This window comes from Macadamia integrifolia, chromosome 3 (genome assembly GCF_013358625.1).
Source record: "Macadamia integrifolia cultivar HAES 741 chromosome 3, SCU_Mint_v3, whole genome shotgun sequence".
Classification (NCBI taxonomy): Eukaryota; Viridiplantae; Streptophyta; class Magnoliopsida; order Proteales; family Proteaceae; genus Macadamia; species Macadamia integrifolia.
The window spans coordinates 31,734,768-31,752,991 of NC_056559.1; the positions used below are offsets into that span (position 1 = coordinate 31,734,768).

Sequence of the window (18,224 nt, forward strand, 5' to 3'; positions counted from 1 at the left end):
CTAAGGGCACAACATGATTCTCATACTAATAAAATCATTCATATTGAAGGGTATGTAGTTGATTAATTTCTCTAGAAATTTTCTCGTGTCCATGCCCACTTCTTTTGCAAGAAATCCAGGTGGAGATAGAATAGGTAGAGTTACAGACTCGCTCTGGAGAGCAAGGACAACCGATGCCATGGAGGGTCGAAGAGCTGGATTTTCACCAATGCATGAAAGCCCAATATGGATGCTTCTTATGACTTCACTGCTTGAGCAACTTTCTCTCATACTCAAGTCCACGAAATCCATAGGCGTCCCATTAGTCCAATGCTCCCATACCTGGAGGAAATTAATGATACAGTTATGATTATATGAACCTGATGGAAATTTTTTTGCTACTTGGGTTACAGGAACTTTCTTGCTAATTGAGTTCATAGCCAAAGAAATAGAATAATTCACTTCCCCATTGGATTCATATATACCTTGCTAGGTTATAGTTTTTTTCGAAATACCCTCTAAGATTCCATGTCTTTGAGTAACAACAAAGTTTCAGATGTAATGTATAAATCAAAAGTCTATTTTTTCTGGACAATCACATCCTTGTTTTACCACATGGAAAAGTCGGATAGGGTGAAAATTTGTGGACATGTAAAGCCCAAGGTCTCTGTTTACATGTCAGTTTTTAGTCCACTAGGGTTTTCCAAATAGAAAACTAAAACCTGAAAATTAGAGACCACTAAGGAGGGCTTACGGATCATGAGAGATACATAGAAGGCTGTTATTCCATTACAAGGAACTTGAATAACCTGCCCGACTTGAAGGCTTCATGTACGGTTTCTTGATGACAACTACTATCATTTTGTTTTCATAACTGCCACTTCATGTTGCCATTAAAAGTGTTTAGAGGGATATTTATGGCAGAAAAATATGAAGTGTCATCACGAAATCATGAGTAAAGCCTTCACGTACGAAATGATCTAGACTTTTTATGAGAAAAGGTAAAATATTGAATTTAGTTTTGAAATTTTATACATGACTAATCTAAACCATTCCCTACTATCCAATGTTAGAATTGCAAATCACCATTCCAAATGGCAAAGTAGCCATGCCTCATGAGTCATGACCATAGTTAGCAAATTCGGATTCGGGAATTATTCGGACGGAGAATTATTCGGAATAATTCGGACGATTAATTTAAGGATTCGGTCAAAAAAGCGGTCAAAAAATCTTATTTGGGTTTTTAAAAAAAAAAATTTGTTTTTTTATTTTTTTATTTTTTATTTTTGGTTTTTTTTTTTAAATAATGTTTAAATGGACCGAATAATTCGGTTTAATTCGGATTCGGTCCGAATTATTCGCGATTTATATTCATTCTGGAAAAAGTCGCGAATTTTAAAGAATTTTATTTTTAATTCGGATTCGGTCCGAATTTTTGATAAAATTCAGAAAAATTCGGTTCGGCCGAATAATTCGCGAATTATTCGGCCGAATTGATAACTATGGTCATGACCATAGTTACTTTTGTCATTAAAAGGAAAACTTAACATTATAATGCGGTAGGGACAACTTGAATTAAATGAGAGATAGAAATGCTATCACTGCAAACTTTTAGGGCAATCAATTCTTATGCATAATTTTTTTTTTCTTGAAAGTATTAGGAAGGGAAAGATTTGAATGGTCAATGATCATACTTACATTGCGCAAAAGGTCTTGAGTATATTCAAATTGATGAACACTGCCACCATTCCGCTGACCACTTACAAGCTCAAGAAGCATAACCCCATAACTATATACATCTGACTTTACTGAATACTATCCATTCAGTACATATTCAGGGGCCATGTAACCACTGCAACCCAAGTAAAAAATAAATATTTAAATCACTATATACTAAATAAGATCAGTGGTAAGTGGATTAAGCACAAAAAAAAAAAAAAATTGTCGATTGAAAATACTTAGTTCAACCAAGTCTGTTATGTGAAAATTTTCAAATAAAGAAGCATCTAAAACTATGGAATGCTAGCATGCAAGGGCTTCAAAACATACTATGTTCCAGCAATTTTACTTGTATCGCAATGTGTTTGTTCCATTCCGAGGAGCCTTGCTGTACCAAAGTCTGCAATTTTGGGGCATAAATCACTATCTAACAAGATATTAGCTGATTTTAGATCTCAATGTACAATTTTAAGTTAAGAATCCTCATGAAGATAAAGGAAACCTTGTGCAATTCCAACTATGATTTTGAAACGTATTTCTCAGTTCAAATTTGGGCGTTTAACTGGATCTGCAATTTTCATGCACGGTAAAGGGGCTGTGTTAAATTAGTTCTCTAAGATACTTATATTGAGAGAGAGAGAGAGAGAGAGAGAGAGAGAGAGAGAGAGAGAGAGAGAGAGAGAGAGAGAGAGAGGCCAAGCTAACCAAATAGGAAGCGATCAAGGCTTGCATTAGGCACGAACTCATAGATGAGTAACTTTTCTTCTTCATCCATGCAGAAGCCCAAGAGTCCAAGAAGGTGTCTATGTTGAAGCTTGGCTACTGAATGCACTTCATTCTTGAAGTCTCTATCATGACCTTTTCCAGAGTTTTTAGTGAGCCTTTTCACAACTATTTCTTGCCCATTTGAAAGCATTCCCTAAAAATTTAAAACATATAGATAAGATGACAAAAAAAAAAAAAAAAAAAAATCCACTACATTTACCGCAAATGGATCTGTATCATAACAAACAATTCTACAAGTAAAAGAATCAAGTGGTTTCTACAAATAAATGTTGACATAATTTTATACTGTAGGCCTCCTTTACAACTATTAGTCATAGGGAAAGTAAGTTTATTTATTATGCGAGATCAATGGTAATTAAGTAAGGGATAATCCTTTTGTAATCATAGTTGGTGAAAAATAAATTGTAATCTTACTTTTTTGCCCTTTTATGATAATATATATTTTTCTTTCAATTAGGGTGAATCCTGCCATTTCAAATAAGATGATGCTAGCTCATACCAGTGTGACAGTGTCACTTTCAAATTATATAAAACACTTTATGCCTCTCTCTCTCTCTCTCTCTCTCTCTCTCTCTTTCTTTTAAATAATTTTTGAAAATAATACAAAGGTCGAGCAAAAGAAGGTTACAATTTTTTAGTTCACCACTTTGGTGAGAACATGTTGCACATAGTAAGTAATTGTTCGTCAAAATATTATTATGTATCAGTGACCATTTGTTTACAGAATATTGATAGTATGAGAGGCTATTGTAAAAAAAATAAATAAATAAGTAAAGAGATGTAGTAATTACAAGTTACCTTGTAAACAATTCCGAATCCACCTTCACCAAGAGTATTACTGGTCGAGAAATTATTCATTGCAGTTTTGATTGTGTAAAGGTCAAATTCCAGAGATTCATAACCTAACAACAATGCACATGCATGATAAAACATGAATCAAATTCGGCCATGGATATCTTTCTACCAAAAAAAAAGTTAGCCATATCTTTCAACTTATGTCAGCTTATAGTGATAACCAAGGATTAAAGTATCGGTATCGGTCATCGTATCGGTCGGCCAAAATTAAGATACGTATCGGAGGGTATCGTATCGTATCGGAGATACACTAAGATACACTAAAGATACACACATAAATGGATAGGAAACATTTTTTTAAACACTTTTGCATAAAGAATTTGTTAAAAAAAGCTATTGATAACATGTATTATGCATAAACACTAAATTGAGGGTATCGTACTAAGAATTCAAGGTCTGTAGTGGTCCCATAAATGTAAAATCCTTGTTCCCAACCTTGATTTCCACTTTAGTTAGAGAGAAATATGGCTGACAACAATTTTGGAACAAAAACCCTTCAAAAAATCGTTTTTTCTGAAAAATTACCCATATTGGCCATTATATGACTATAGCGCCGATACGTATCGATACTCACCGATACGTGCCGATATATATATCGATACTCACTGATACGTGCTGATATATACCGATATGTACCGATCGATACATACCGATACTCACCGATACGTACCAATACATACCGAAACGTACATTTTACCTCAATTTTATATTTTTCATAGAGTCGTATCGAGGCATGTCGTATCGTATCGATGTGTATTAGTGGTGTATTGATGCATATCGGTATGTATTGTAGGATATATATCGATACGAAATGATTTAAAAAATTCAATGTATCGTATCGGTGTGTATCGTATCGGCCGACTAAATGTAAGATACGTATCGGAGGGTATCGTATCGGTATCGGAGATACTTAAAACCATGACGGCCGTGTTCATGGTCATACCTTTCAACTGTTGGATGTGGTGGGGGGCAGAAATGTTATTACACTTCCCCCTCTCTCCCCCATCCAATGGTTGAAAAGGCATGACAATGTACGTACAAAAAACCTTTTGCCTAACTTTTTTAACCATCTATCAAAAAGAAACTTAAACTTCATAATCATCAGAATGCTTAATCACTAAGATTCATCCTTCTAAATAAACTCATGACACACTAGTTACTAACTAATGTAGGACTAGATTTGGACAACCAAACCAGACCCAAGACTGCAGGAACTTTTAAACTAAGAACAACCAAAACCAATAGCAAACTTAGAGCAGAAAATCAGACTTCGTCCACAAACCAGAATTGATAGACGATCTCAATGAACAGTAACCAGAAGCGAAATAAATCAGCAGCAGTCTTAGGAATAACCCAGAAATTCTAATAACAATAAAACACCTCCAGTAGGTTCAGATCACAGATGCTAATAGTCCAGAATGTCACAGTAACACAGAACAGAAAGAGAATCTAAATCTGTGCAGATTTGACAATCGGCCAGAACTGCTTGACAGCTTACTTCAGCAGATCCAGTGGTCTGATTGACCCCAAAATAGGATCGATCCTCCCTCTGAACTGCTGGAGAAGAGAATCCAATAAGAGAACCAGAAAAGAAAAGACCCACCCGGACTTCTCGCCGCAGAGTGTCGATCGGATCACACACCAATCCCTAACCCTTGATCAAACACAAAGGTTTAGCCATGGAGAAAACCCAACGGCAGCAGCATGAAGCATTTCTTTTTTTTAATTGTCAAAATCGTCTCTCCATGATGAGAGCTCTCCACCCGGACTTCTCGCCGCAGAGTGTCGATCGGATCACACACCAATCCCTAACCCTTGATCAAACACAAAGGTTTAGCCATGGAGAAAACCCAACGGCAGCAGCATGAAGCATTTCTTTTTTTTAATTGTCAAAATCGTCTCTCCATGATGAGAGCTCTCCACCCGGACTTCTCGCCGCAGAGTGTCGATCGGATCACACACCAATCCCTAACCCTTGATCAAACACAAAGGTTTAGCCATGGAGAAAACCCAACGGCAGCAACATGAAGCTTTTCTTTTTTTTAATTGTCAAAATTGTCTCTCTATGATGAGAGCTCTCCTTTATTTATAATAATGATGGGGAGGGTTTACAAATAATAGTAACTCAGACTTACTAAATCTGAGTTACTAAAAATTGATTACAAGAAGTTACTAAAAACTAGAAATTAGAATCTAATGAAAATAGAAACTAGTCTAGACAGAAATTAGAAACTAATTTAGGTACTGAAATTATAAACTAAATAACCCCATCTAAAAAGGAAACTAAAGAAAAAGGAAACAAATCACTGAATCCCGTATGCAACCTTAGAACCCCTAGTTTAGACCCATAAAAGTAGCCCAATACACTCAAAACCACATGGACTGAAGGCCCAACACGTATACAACCCAACCCTAAGCTTATTCATAATAAAACAAGCCTAGTTTGGTGAAGAATCTGCATCACTAACAAAGTGAGTTCATATTCCAGTTGCCTCTTATTTCCTATTTCTGAACCCACATCAATGGCCTTGTCAGTCAAGAAATTTGAGACAAGGACATATTACTTAATTTCCAAAGCCAAATTGGACAGTCACCTTACTCGAGCACCCACAATATCTTCCCATCCATCAGTTGATTCCGTAAACATGGCAAGGTAAAATGAAATAGAAATCCTACAGCATTAACAAATGTTGATGTTGATGAAAGCAGGAGTTATCATAAGAAGTGTAGCAAAATGTAGGTTCTCTATGTGTAATGTCAGTATCTAGCTAATTTCTTGTAAGAAAAAATAGCTAGATGTTTAAATTACATGTTAAGATGCTAGCAATGAAATCAGTAGTAGCTTTTTTGGTTTCCATACGTGATTTGAGGTATCACTCTTGGATCAGTATCGGCCTGATTTCTGGCCGATCCCGTATCGGTGTAACGGTACAGACCAAGGTTCAAAACATGAAAAAAACTGCTTTTTTTTCTTAAAAAGAGGCAAAATCATCCAATCCCAACAGATATGGGCCAATCCGGATCAGTATTAGCAGAGGCTGATACCATGCCCGCTACCAGAACTTAAAACATGTTCCTATTAGCAAGTTTACACCATTAACCTCACCCTTCACACTACTCAATATTGAGGAGTTCAGGTTCCAATGGAAATTCATCATGAACTCCTCCCATCATTTATCCTTCATCTAACAAGGTAAAGCTTTCCTGTATTTTGCAGCTTCAGTAACAGTTTCAAGTGAAACAGCCTCTCCAGGTAAGGCTGCATACCTTATGACCCTCCCCAGACCCCATAGTGGCGGGAGCCTTGTGCACTGATTACACCCTTTAGTAAGTAGTAACAGTTTCATGTTGTTAATGTTTGTCCGAGAGAGAACCACCAGAAGCCCCTGAGCTTGTACATAATCAAATGGGCTTGGTCTAAGGAAGTAATAAATGCTTTTAGAGTTGGTACAGGGATATGCACATTGGTAATTAGATCCAATGAAGGAAAGACAGAATTAGATGGGATTGGCCTAAGGAAGTAAACAAATGATTCAAGAGTTGGTAGAGGTGATATGCACATTCGTAATTAGATACTATGAAGATAAGTGAAGATCATATTCTGTTGCAGCCACTATGCTATACTGACCCAAATTAAGCCAACAAAACTACATCTACAATCATATTCAGTTTTGTATAGAATCTAAGATAAGAGTCAATTGAGGCAGGGAAAAGGAATTCTGCAACAGAGCCCAGATCTCATCTCCACATCAATATGGACTTTCAAAATTTGAGTCTCAATCATCAATCCATGAAGACTAGATATCAACAATAAAGATGCAAAGAAGCCATTAACATGGAGATTCAACAGAGATATCCTAAAAAAGAACATGAAGCATATAAATGTTAAAAGAGTAGAAGAACACCCAATGAGTCATTGCAAAACAGTTTCTTCCAGTAATCTGCAAAGTTAACATGTAGTTGGCAAAACAGACGAGACTCCAGCAGAAAGGAATCTCCAAAACCATGTCTCCATTTGATGAAATAATCATAATCCAAGCCTCAGACCCTTCAACATGTACTGAGTCTTCCCCTGTGCTGTAGCACACAATATCAACTACTCACCATCATTCCCTAAATCAACGCGGCACTACTGTTCCCCTTAGATGTGTTTATTGCTCTGGATTTCCCTAGTCTAGAAATCCATCCCTCATCATCACCATCACCATCACCATCACCATCACCATCACTAACTTAAAAACCTAGGAAGGAGAAGATGGGNCGGCCAAAATTAAGATACGTATCGGAGGGTATCGTATCGTATCGGAGATACACTAAGATACACTAAAGATACACACATAAATGGATAGGAAACATTTTTTTAAACACTTTTGCATAAAGAATTTGTTAAAAAAAGCTATTGATAACATTTATTATGCATAAACACTAAATTGAGGGTATCGTACTAAGAATTCAAGGTTTGTAGTTGTCCCATAAATGTAAAATCCTTGTTCCCAACCTTGATTTCCACTTTAGTTAGAGAGAAATATGACTGACAGCAACTTTGGAACAAAAACCCTTCAAAAAATCATTTTTTTCTGAAAAATTACCCATATTGGCCATTATATGACCGTAGCGCCGATACGTATCGATACTCACTGATACGTACCGATATATATATCGATACTCACCGATACGTGCTGATATATACTGATACGTATCGATCGATACATACCGATACTCACCGATACGTACCAATACATACCGAAACGTACATTTTACCTCAATTTTATATTTTTCATAGTCTTATCGAGGCATGTCGTATCATATCGATGTGTATTAGTGGTGTATTGATGCATATCGGTATGTATTGTAGGATATATATCGATACGAAATGATTTAAAAAATTCAATGTATCGTATTGGTGTGTATCGTATCGGCCGACTAAATTTAAGATAAGTATCGAAGGGTATCGTATCGGTATCGGAGATACTTAAAACCATGGTGATAACCAAATATGAGAATGATGATGGTACTATTGTGGATGAACCTTTCTCCAAAGGAGAAGGAAACTTCCCCAAACCGAAAACAAATTGAAAGGACACTGGAGAAGGAAAATACCAATCTCAACAGTCAAATTTTCCTAGCTGCCTTTCATCTAATATTGGCCTCTTTTTCTCCATTTACCACAGCAAAAGATATGATTTTCTATCATAGAACTTCAAACAAAGTGTTAGTTTGTAAAACAAAAAACGAATTTGTTTGTTCGAAACATTACCATCATCCTTCCGCTTCAAAGCATATTTGTGTTTCTTCTTAGAAAATAGAATGACAACCCCACAAGAAACAACACACTAGTTGCTATTGGAACAATAATAATAAGATAAATAGTATGATTTGTAGATATAGCCCCATGTTTTCCTGCATAAACATTTTAAATGGAATGATAAATTCTCAAATTAAGGCAAAAAGTAATGATTTCGATTGTAATTAGGCATTCAGACGATTATCAAGATCAAAGTGAAGACCTCTCAGTTTTTTTTTTTTTTTTTTTTTTTTTTTTTTTTTTTTTTAATAGTCAGAAAAATTATGATGCATGATTAACATCCAAGCATTCTTTGGCGGCACATATATAGCCAAAATTATTTCAAACCCCCACATTCGGCATGCCTATCAGTAGGAGAAAGAAATAAAATCCACAAATCAACTGAATCTATATCTAGGACACTGCAATTTTTCCGAAATAATAAAATATGGAGAAATATCCCACTGCTCAGATCTATTTGACTTTGCAACCCTTTCAGAAAGTACATCCTGTAAGAATATTCTCTATTATTGTCCCATATATCAATTAGGTTATTGATCGATACTAATCTCATAGAATTGGATTCCAAATAGGAAACCCACTCCTCGTCAAATTAGGGCATAGAGTTCTACCCTAATTTGCACACCTTGATGGGAGGGTGCAAAACTTTATATAATAGGACTCTAGGTCCTCCTCCTACCCTAACGTCATTCTCAATATTGGTTCCATCACCAAGAGAGCATTAAGGGAGCTAGTGGGAGAAACCTAGAAGATCCATTGTGTTCGTGATCGGGATTGCAGGAATAAAGATACAAGAAGAATATAATGGCGGCAAATTCTTCACAGTCGATGGTGAACGGTATGCGTCGACCCTTATAGTCTAATTTTTTGTGATTCAATGATTGTATGGTAAGATCCTATCTATTGTTATTAATAGGAACAACATCCTTCACATCCGCCACTGAATTAACGTCACCATTGCAATCAGATATATAACACTGGATTGAATTTAGATAACTCAAAAGTTAAAATTGAATCTATATATTTGTGGTAATGACAACATAAGATATATATATATCCAAATAAACTCTAATACCAAAAATAAAAAATATAATCTTCAAACCTACCATGGTTGGTGCTATTTGAAGCTGTAGTATGACTTGGAGATGGGAGAGCTCGAACGGCCGACTGAAGTGGAGAAGGGGACTGAAGAGGTGGAGGAGGCAGCGTTAGAGGCAGGGGAGGCGGTGCCATAAAATAAAAAAGACTCACAATGTACCACATAATACAACTAGATAGGAATATTCTAACCCATTCATACCCATTCACATTATAAAATTGAAGATAATAGATTGCAGTTTTCAAGCACTTGTAGCAATCATTTTGCAATAATCTGGGATGCACTGTAGAAGAGAATATAAAGCTAAAGACCCTAAGGTGGTTTCATTTGTCACAAACATTCTACTGAGAGGATCAAAGGCAGTCTCATTAGTCAAGCTTTCTAAAGAATTTAGCACAAGTTGATCAAACTGATTTGTATTGGAAACATTGTATAGACTATACCAAAAGGCTACTAGATCTGAATCTAGATTATAGAAGAAGGACTGACTCGAATACCTCAGTGTACACATTTCGTACCATATAATCGCCTCCTTCTCTATAGGGCATGAAGATAAGATTGCCAAAGTTGCTGTGGTGACGCAAGATTGACAAATATCTGCAGTGGCATCACCTCTGCACATGTAGAGACCATTTACTTGATCCATGACGCCTATAATTATGTTGTAGAAGTTTGAGTGTTTAGCTTCTGATGTGAGATTGGAGAGGACCTGATTGAGGTTTTGCTCATATATGCTGTTTGCAGTGTAATTACCACTACTGTCTTCCAAGTAGTAGTGGTGAATAGGAGCATAGTCCAAATCGGCTATAACAATTTTAGAGAAGAAGAAAACAACAACAGTAGAAGGGTTGTTGAATTCTTCTTCATGTCTCAACAGAGAAGAAACTATAGATTACAAATAGTTTTTGACACTAAATAATTATTGAGAATTAAATGTAGTTTAATTATAGCTAATTCTAGGTTGTGTAACGTCTCCTTCCTGCAATGGCAATGCCAAAAGTGGGAAGTGTTAGGCTCACTTTTGTGGGTTTCTTTATCTTGTTGTCTAGGGTTTTTTGAACGTGTAATTGTACTTTATAATTTTCCTTCTTTTATTAATATACTTGTTGATTTTTAGCAAAAAAATAGTTACAAGACTTCATGCTCACCACTAAGAACTTTTATGGACGTGTTACTTTATATTTTCCTTCTTTTATTAATATGCTTGTTGACTTTTAGCAAAAAAATAATTAAAAAACTTCAAGCTCACCACTAAGAGAACCAACAAACCAAACCCTCGGTATAAACGAGCCCACGTTTGGGTCTTCGTAGTTTGTATTGCATTTGAGGACGATGGAAGTAGCCACATAGCTGTCATTCCTAGGGTTTTTTTTTTTTTGGAGTCAAAATATGGAAAAGTGTTCTCTATTCGGGATTATGGCTTAAACCTCTCTCTCTCTCTCTCTCTCTCTCTCTCTCTCTCTCTCTCTCTCTCCTCTTTCAATAAAGGTAGAGATATTATTTCATAGAGGTGGACGAGTGAGATAGACACATGAAAGCGTTGATGTAGACCACATTATCAAATAGAAAACATTTTCCCTGAAAATATATTTAACAAAGCCAATAATTCTCCCCTCACCCCCCTAAAAAAAATAAAAATGGAGAGAGCTCCACAATACACTCAGCGGCCTATCCCTACAGTCAAATCAAGTTGGGAGGAAGAGCGAGAGATAAAACAGGACAATTGCAGTCTGGAACAGCCAAACACCTAGCCTACCCAAGAGAACCTAAACCAACACATGATCAATGACCACATCCCTACTAACCCCAAACCACTACAACTTCTTCTATAACATCTCTAACAAAGAAAAATTAGTCCAAAACAAACATTTACTTGGGCATACTCCTAGTAACTCTGTCAATTCTAGTAACAAATAGGGACAAGAAAACCTTAAATATATCAAATAAAACATTAGTGATTTTCCATTCTACTTGTCGATTTCCAAATATATAATATGAGCAAGTGTTTTCAGGGTGGGACATAGAAGCCATGTTGTGTGCCCCCAAAAGGAGCACATGAGTCATTCTGCACCCCTCATGTCTAAGCATGACCCCTATGTTCTACTCAGAAAACTTTATTATTTGTAATATAGTCAAGTGTCCTTTGCGAATGGATATTCCATGATTTTGTGCCTTGACTGTTTGAGCTGCTGGCGCATTTCTGTAACCACATCCTGCTGGAAGAAAGACCATTGTTGTTTAAGTGTAAGCTCCCTTCTTCATTTACTTTGAAGTCACTGTGAGATGAGATGAGGACAATTACTATGGCAAGGGACGTTGGCCATCTCTCTGAAATCATTAAATAAACTGTATGATGAAAATGAGGTTATACAGTGGCTTGCACGTTTGGACAAAATGTAAGACTTTTACTAAAATTAGTCATTTTTTGGACCACCAAAAAATTATTATTCCGAACATTAAAAGGATTCTTGAGCTAGCATACCATGATGAAAATTATTAAATGCAAAATTTTGCAGTATTTATGCAAAATGACCGATTTTATATTCATTGGGAAAAAAATATGTTATATTAAAAGGTAAAAAATGTAAGTTAAGAATATTTTTTGTCATTTCAAATCTCAGCATTAACTTCCCTAATTTTTTTCCTTCTTAGGAGTATCTAGATGACACGTCTTAGATGTGTTTAGAATGTGATACCTCTTTTTAATTGCCTCTTATCTTATTATTAAAAGTTATTTAATGAAAAGATAAAAAATAATTTTCAAAAAATTGAAAGATTTTAATGCAATATTTAATGTACTTTTTTAGTAAAATGATTATATTTACAGATTTATCCTCCTCAGAGAAAAAAAAAATTGTGTTATACTAAAAAGGCAAAAACGTAAGTTTACAATTTTTTTTAACACCTTATGGATGGCAATAAAAAAATCTCTTTTTCTGTATTCCCTAGAAAAAAAAATTAAATAAAGAATACTTTAAGAGCTGAACCAATTCTCTTTGTGCCATAAATGGCCTTAACTAAGTCCTTGGTGTTCGGTGTTCGAAGTACCATACTAAATAAAGCTTATAGCCTTATACCATACGTAAAAGATTAAAGTTGAACAAGGTGGGTAATCATGAGAAATTTTTTTTTTACTGTTTGTAATCGTATGCATTGGAATGGAATGATCCTCTCCCCTATGGGTTCACAGATAGCCCCTTAGGCTTTAATATTTTCCAAAATAAACCCTTTTTAATCAGAGTGGGATTCTCAGTGCCTACTATTATAGGAAGCAGGAAAATTCTTACTGCCCGATTTGCAGGAATTTTTTTTTGCTACTTTCAGGTTGAAATAGGATTCCTCCATAGAGCCCATGGATCATAGAGTGATCTCACAGCTGGGGTGACCTTGAGACGTGTGCCCAGGTCCTCCCAGCTGTGGGATTACTGTCTGGTCCTTGGACTTTATGGAGAGGATCCGGATCGGTTAGTGGCCCCATTGCCATCCCTACATATTCTTTTGCGAAAAAATAAAATAAAATAAAATAAAACCACTATAAATACAGGTGGAAAACCCCAAATTTATATATTTTTCTGGTAAAGGAAATATATTTTAAATTGTACAATTTGCGAAATTACTTATCTGTTCCTATATATATGGATGGATTGGGTCGCTTTTACTGTTTACCTCTACTAATTGCTCAGAAGGGTAAGACCTAACGTTATCAATCCATTCGGTCCCAATTAATGGTTTGGTTCTAATGTTCTAATTCGATTTCAGGTGTAAAATGTAGAAGTTAGAATAGAACCATTTACTAAACGACTTCAATATATCAAATTAAAACCAATTCATCCAAAATTATTGGGGGTTCCATGTGCTTTGGATTCGAAACTGATCGTTCTCTTTTGAGATTTGAATAATAGTTTGGTTTTTAAATCGGTTTAGTATGTATAATAGCCAATGTTCAGGGGAGCAGTAGGGTCTTTTCATGCCCAGCTGTGTTTGGGCGTGGGAAATAGAAGAGACAAGTAGAGTTCTCTGGTAATTAATTGATTATCAAGTTACTCCTAATCAAAATTCACAACATACTTCATTAATTAATTCAATTGAAATATACAGTTGGTTGACCTTCTTTACTTCTCTCTTTCTGCTTCCCTTTCCTACTGGGTTATTGACTTACTTATAATTGCCAAGATCCCTTAGGAAGTTCTTAAATTAGATCCTCTTCTTCCATTTACTTTTCCCAGTCTCTCTTATTTTGGCCAAATGACACAAGAAAAGAATTGCTGCTGATGGCGCATTAAGGTGACGTAGAGAAGAGACTACTACAAGTATAATAATAACCCCAAGGGGGTACCAAGAGTTGGCAAGGGACCTTCAGCTCAGGAAGCATGTGGTTCTGAGTTCGACTCCTCTGTTCTCTTTGGGGCCACTCACACAAGATGTTTAGTGCTCTTCACTGCTTCGGTGAAAATTGAATGATTCCCATCAATCCTGGTATGATATGGTCCACGCGAGACTAGTCAGGCATGCTGGAAAAAAAAAATTACAAATATAATAATGGTTACCTTTTTAAGGGATAACCAACCTCTAACAAAGAGTAATAGTCCTTCAAAAATTTCTAAGGACTCAACATGATTCTCATACTAATAAAATCATTCATATTAATTGAAGCGTCCATATAGGTGACGTAGAGAAGAGACTACTACAAGTATAATAATAACCCCAAGGGGGTACCAAGAGTTGGCAAGGGACCTTCAGCTTAGGAAGCATGTGGTTCTGAGCTGAAGCGTCCAGATAGATTTAATTCAAACAAATCTATCTGTTATGTGAAAATTTTCAAATATAGAAAGCATCTAAAACTATGGAATGCTAGCATGCAAGGGCTTCAAAACATACTATGTTCCAGCGATTTTACTTGTGTCGCAATGTGTTTGATCCCCTCCAACGAGCCTTGCCATACCAAAGTCTGCAATCTTTGGGTATAGATCACTATCTAACAATATATTAGCAGATTTTAGATCTCAGTGTACAATCTTAAGTTGAGAATCCTCATGAAGATAAAGGAGCCCTCGTGCAATTCCAACTATGATTTTGTAACGTGTTTCCTAGTTCAAATTTGAGTGTCTAACTAGATCTGTAATTTTCATATAACAAAATACAAATGGTAAAGTGGGAATGTTAACTTAGATCTTTAAGGTAAGAGGGAGAGAGAGAGAGACCAAGCTAACCAAATAGAAAGCGATCAAGGCTTGCATTAGGCACAAACTCTTAGATGAGTAACTTTTCTTCTTTTCCCATGCAAAAGCCCAAGAGTCTAACAAGGTTTTTGTGTTGAAGCTTCGCCATGAATTGTGCTTCATTCTTGAACTCTCTATCATGACCTTGTCCAAAGTATTTAGCCAGCCTTTTCACAGCTATTTCTTGCCCATTTGGAAGCATTCCATAGCAGTTTAAAATAGATAGACAAGATGCCACAAAAAAATCCACTAAATTGACCACAAATTGAACTATATCATAGCAAACAATTCTACAATTAGAATCATGTGGTTTCTACAAATAAATGTTGGCATAATTTTATACTGTAGGCTCCTTTTACAACTATTAATCATGGGGAAGAGTAAGTTTATTAATTATATGATATCAATCTGATGTCTCCCTTTCTTTGTTGAAGTTGTGGGTTCTTAGCCAGTACATTTTGTATCTCTATTTTTTATTTTAATAAATATGATTTTTAGTAGAAAAAAATTAAGGGATAATCCTGATGTAACCATAGTTGGTGAAAAAGTTGTAACTTTACTTTTTTTGCGCATTTATGATAATATATATTTCTTTCTATGAGGCTAAATCCAATCATTTCAAATAAGATGATACGAGTTCATGACAATATCACTTTTAAATTGTACAAAAACCCTTGTTGCCTCTCTCTCTCTCTCTCTCTCTCTCTCTCTCTCTCTCTCTCTCCTCTTAAGTAACTTTTGAAAATAAGATAACAGACAGCAAAAGAAGATTACAACTTCTCAGTTCACCACTTTACCTATTGTAGACACACACACACACACATGACTTTAAGTATCTCCGATATCGATACGATACCCTCCTATACGTATTTTAAATTTAGTCAGCCGATACGATACACACCGATACGATACATTGAATTTTTTAAATCATTTCGTATCGATATATATCCTACAATACATACCGATATGCATCAATACACCACTAATACACATCGATACGATACGAAATGCCTCAATACGACTCTATGAAAAATATAAAATTGAGGTAAAATGTACGTTTCAGTATGTATTGGTACGTATCGGTGAGTATCGGTATGTATCGATCGGTACATATCGGTATATATCAGCACGTATCGGTGAGTATCGATATATATATATATATATCGATACGTATCGGTGAGTATCGATACGTATCGGTGCTACGGTCATATAATGGCCAATATGGGTAATTTTTCAGAAAAAAATGATTTTTTGAAGGGTTTTTGTTCCAAAGTTGCTGTCAACTATATTTCTCTTTAACTAAAGTGAAAATCAAGGTTGGGAACAAGGATTTTACATTTATGGGACAACTACAGACCTTGAATTCTTAGTACGATACCCTCAATTTAGTGTTTATGCATAATACATGTTATCAATAGCTTTTTTTAACAAATTCTTTATGCAAAAGTGTTTAAAAAAATGTTTTCTATCCATTTATGTGTGTATCTTTAGCATATCTTAGTGTATCTTCGATACGATACGATACCCTCCGATACGTATCTTAATTTTGGCCAACCGATACGGCGACCGATACCGATACTTTAATCCTTGCACACACAATATATATATAATATATTAGAGAGATGTAATAATTACAAATTACCTTGTAAGCAATTCCAAATCCATCTTCACCACAAATGTGCAACAAAACATGAATCAAATTTAGCCATATCTGTCAATTAACTTATGTTGGCTTAAGGCACACAATTGTATTTTACTTTGTTCTAGTGATGACCAAACTAGAATATGATGATAGCCATGTCTTAGTTTAAGAATATAGAAGTAAGATAGTGGGATAGGCATCATTCTGGGGGAGGGTTAATTTCAACCTTCGTCTAGTGGTGGCAATAATATTGATGGTAGGATTATGGATGAACCCTACGCCACATGAGAAAGAAACTTCTCCCAAACAGAAAACAAATTGAAAGAACACCAGAGAAGGAAAATACCAATCTCAACAATCATAATTTCTTAGGAAAAGATAAGATTTTCTGTCACAGAACTTCAAACGAAGTGTAAGTTTGTAAAATGAAAAAGGAATTTGTTTGTTTGAAACATTACCATCATCCTTCCGCTTCAAAGCATATTTTCACTTCCTTCTCAGAAAAAAGAATGACAGCCCCACAAGAAACAGCACACCAGTTACAAATGGAACAACAATAATAAGATACATATTATGATTTATAGACATAGCCCCTGGTTTTCCTGCTTAAATTTTCAAATTATTTAGCAAAAAGTAACAAATTTGACTCTTATATATTAGGCATTCACACAATTATCAAGATATCCAAATAAACTCTAATACCAAAACTCAAAAATAAAATCTTCAAAACTACCATGGTTGGTGCTATTTGTAGCTGTAGTACTACTAGGAGATGGGAGAGCTAGAACGTTCGAGTGAGGCGGGGGAGGCAGTGCCGGAGGCGGAGGCGCCGGCGCCGGCGCCGTGAAATAGAAAGGACTCACGCTGTACCACATAACACAACTAGGCAGGAACATGCTACCCCACTCATGCCCTTTCATAATACCTTGTAGACAATAGATCGCAGTTTTCAAGCACATGTAGCAGTCATTAGGCAATATATCTGGGGTGCACTGTAGAAGAGAGTAAAAAACAAAAGACCTTGAGGTGGTTTCATTAGTCACAAACATATGAGTGAGAGGATCAAAGGCAGTCTCATTAGCTAGGCTTTCCAAAGTACTTGTCAAAAGGTTATCAGACTGATCTATATTGGAAACAATATTTACTGTTCATTAGCTGATGGTGTTCGACTCGAATACCGCAGTGTACACATTTGGTACCATATAATGGCCTCTGCACATGTAGAGACCATATACTTGGTCTGTGCTAAAGCCTATGCTTGTTTTGTAGAAGCTGGAGAGTTTAGCTTCTGATGTCAGATTGGAGAGGAGCTGATTGAGGTTGTCAGCAAATATGCTCTTCGCGGTGTAATTACCATTACTTTCTATACAGTAGTGGTACATGGGAATGTAGTTGGTATTATCGGCTATACCTAATTATAAAGAAGAAGAAAACAACAAAAGTGGAAGGGTTGTTGTTGAAACATGAAGAAGAATTGGCATCTTCTCAGGTCTTTCTCAGCTAAAGAATAAAGGTATAGGTCACAACTGGAGGAATATTGGGGATTAGAGTGGCTCCATACATTCTGTACGTGTTGTGACTTTGCAAAATATCATAAGTAGTTTTTGACACTATATTACT

The 18,224-nt window shown here is 35.8% G+C and overlaps 1 pseudogene; it reads right to left on the reverse strand.

Annotated features, from left to right (window-relative positions):
- Positions 1-17,524, reverse strand: LOC122074364 (annotated as a pseudogene).
- Between the last annotated feature and the right edge of the window lie 700 nt (positions 17,525-18,224).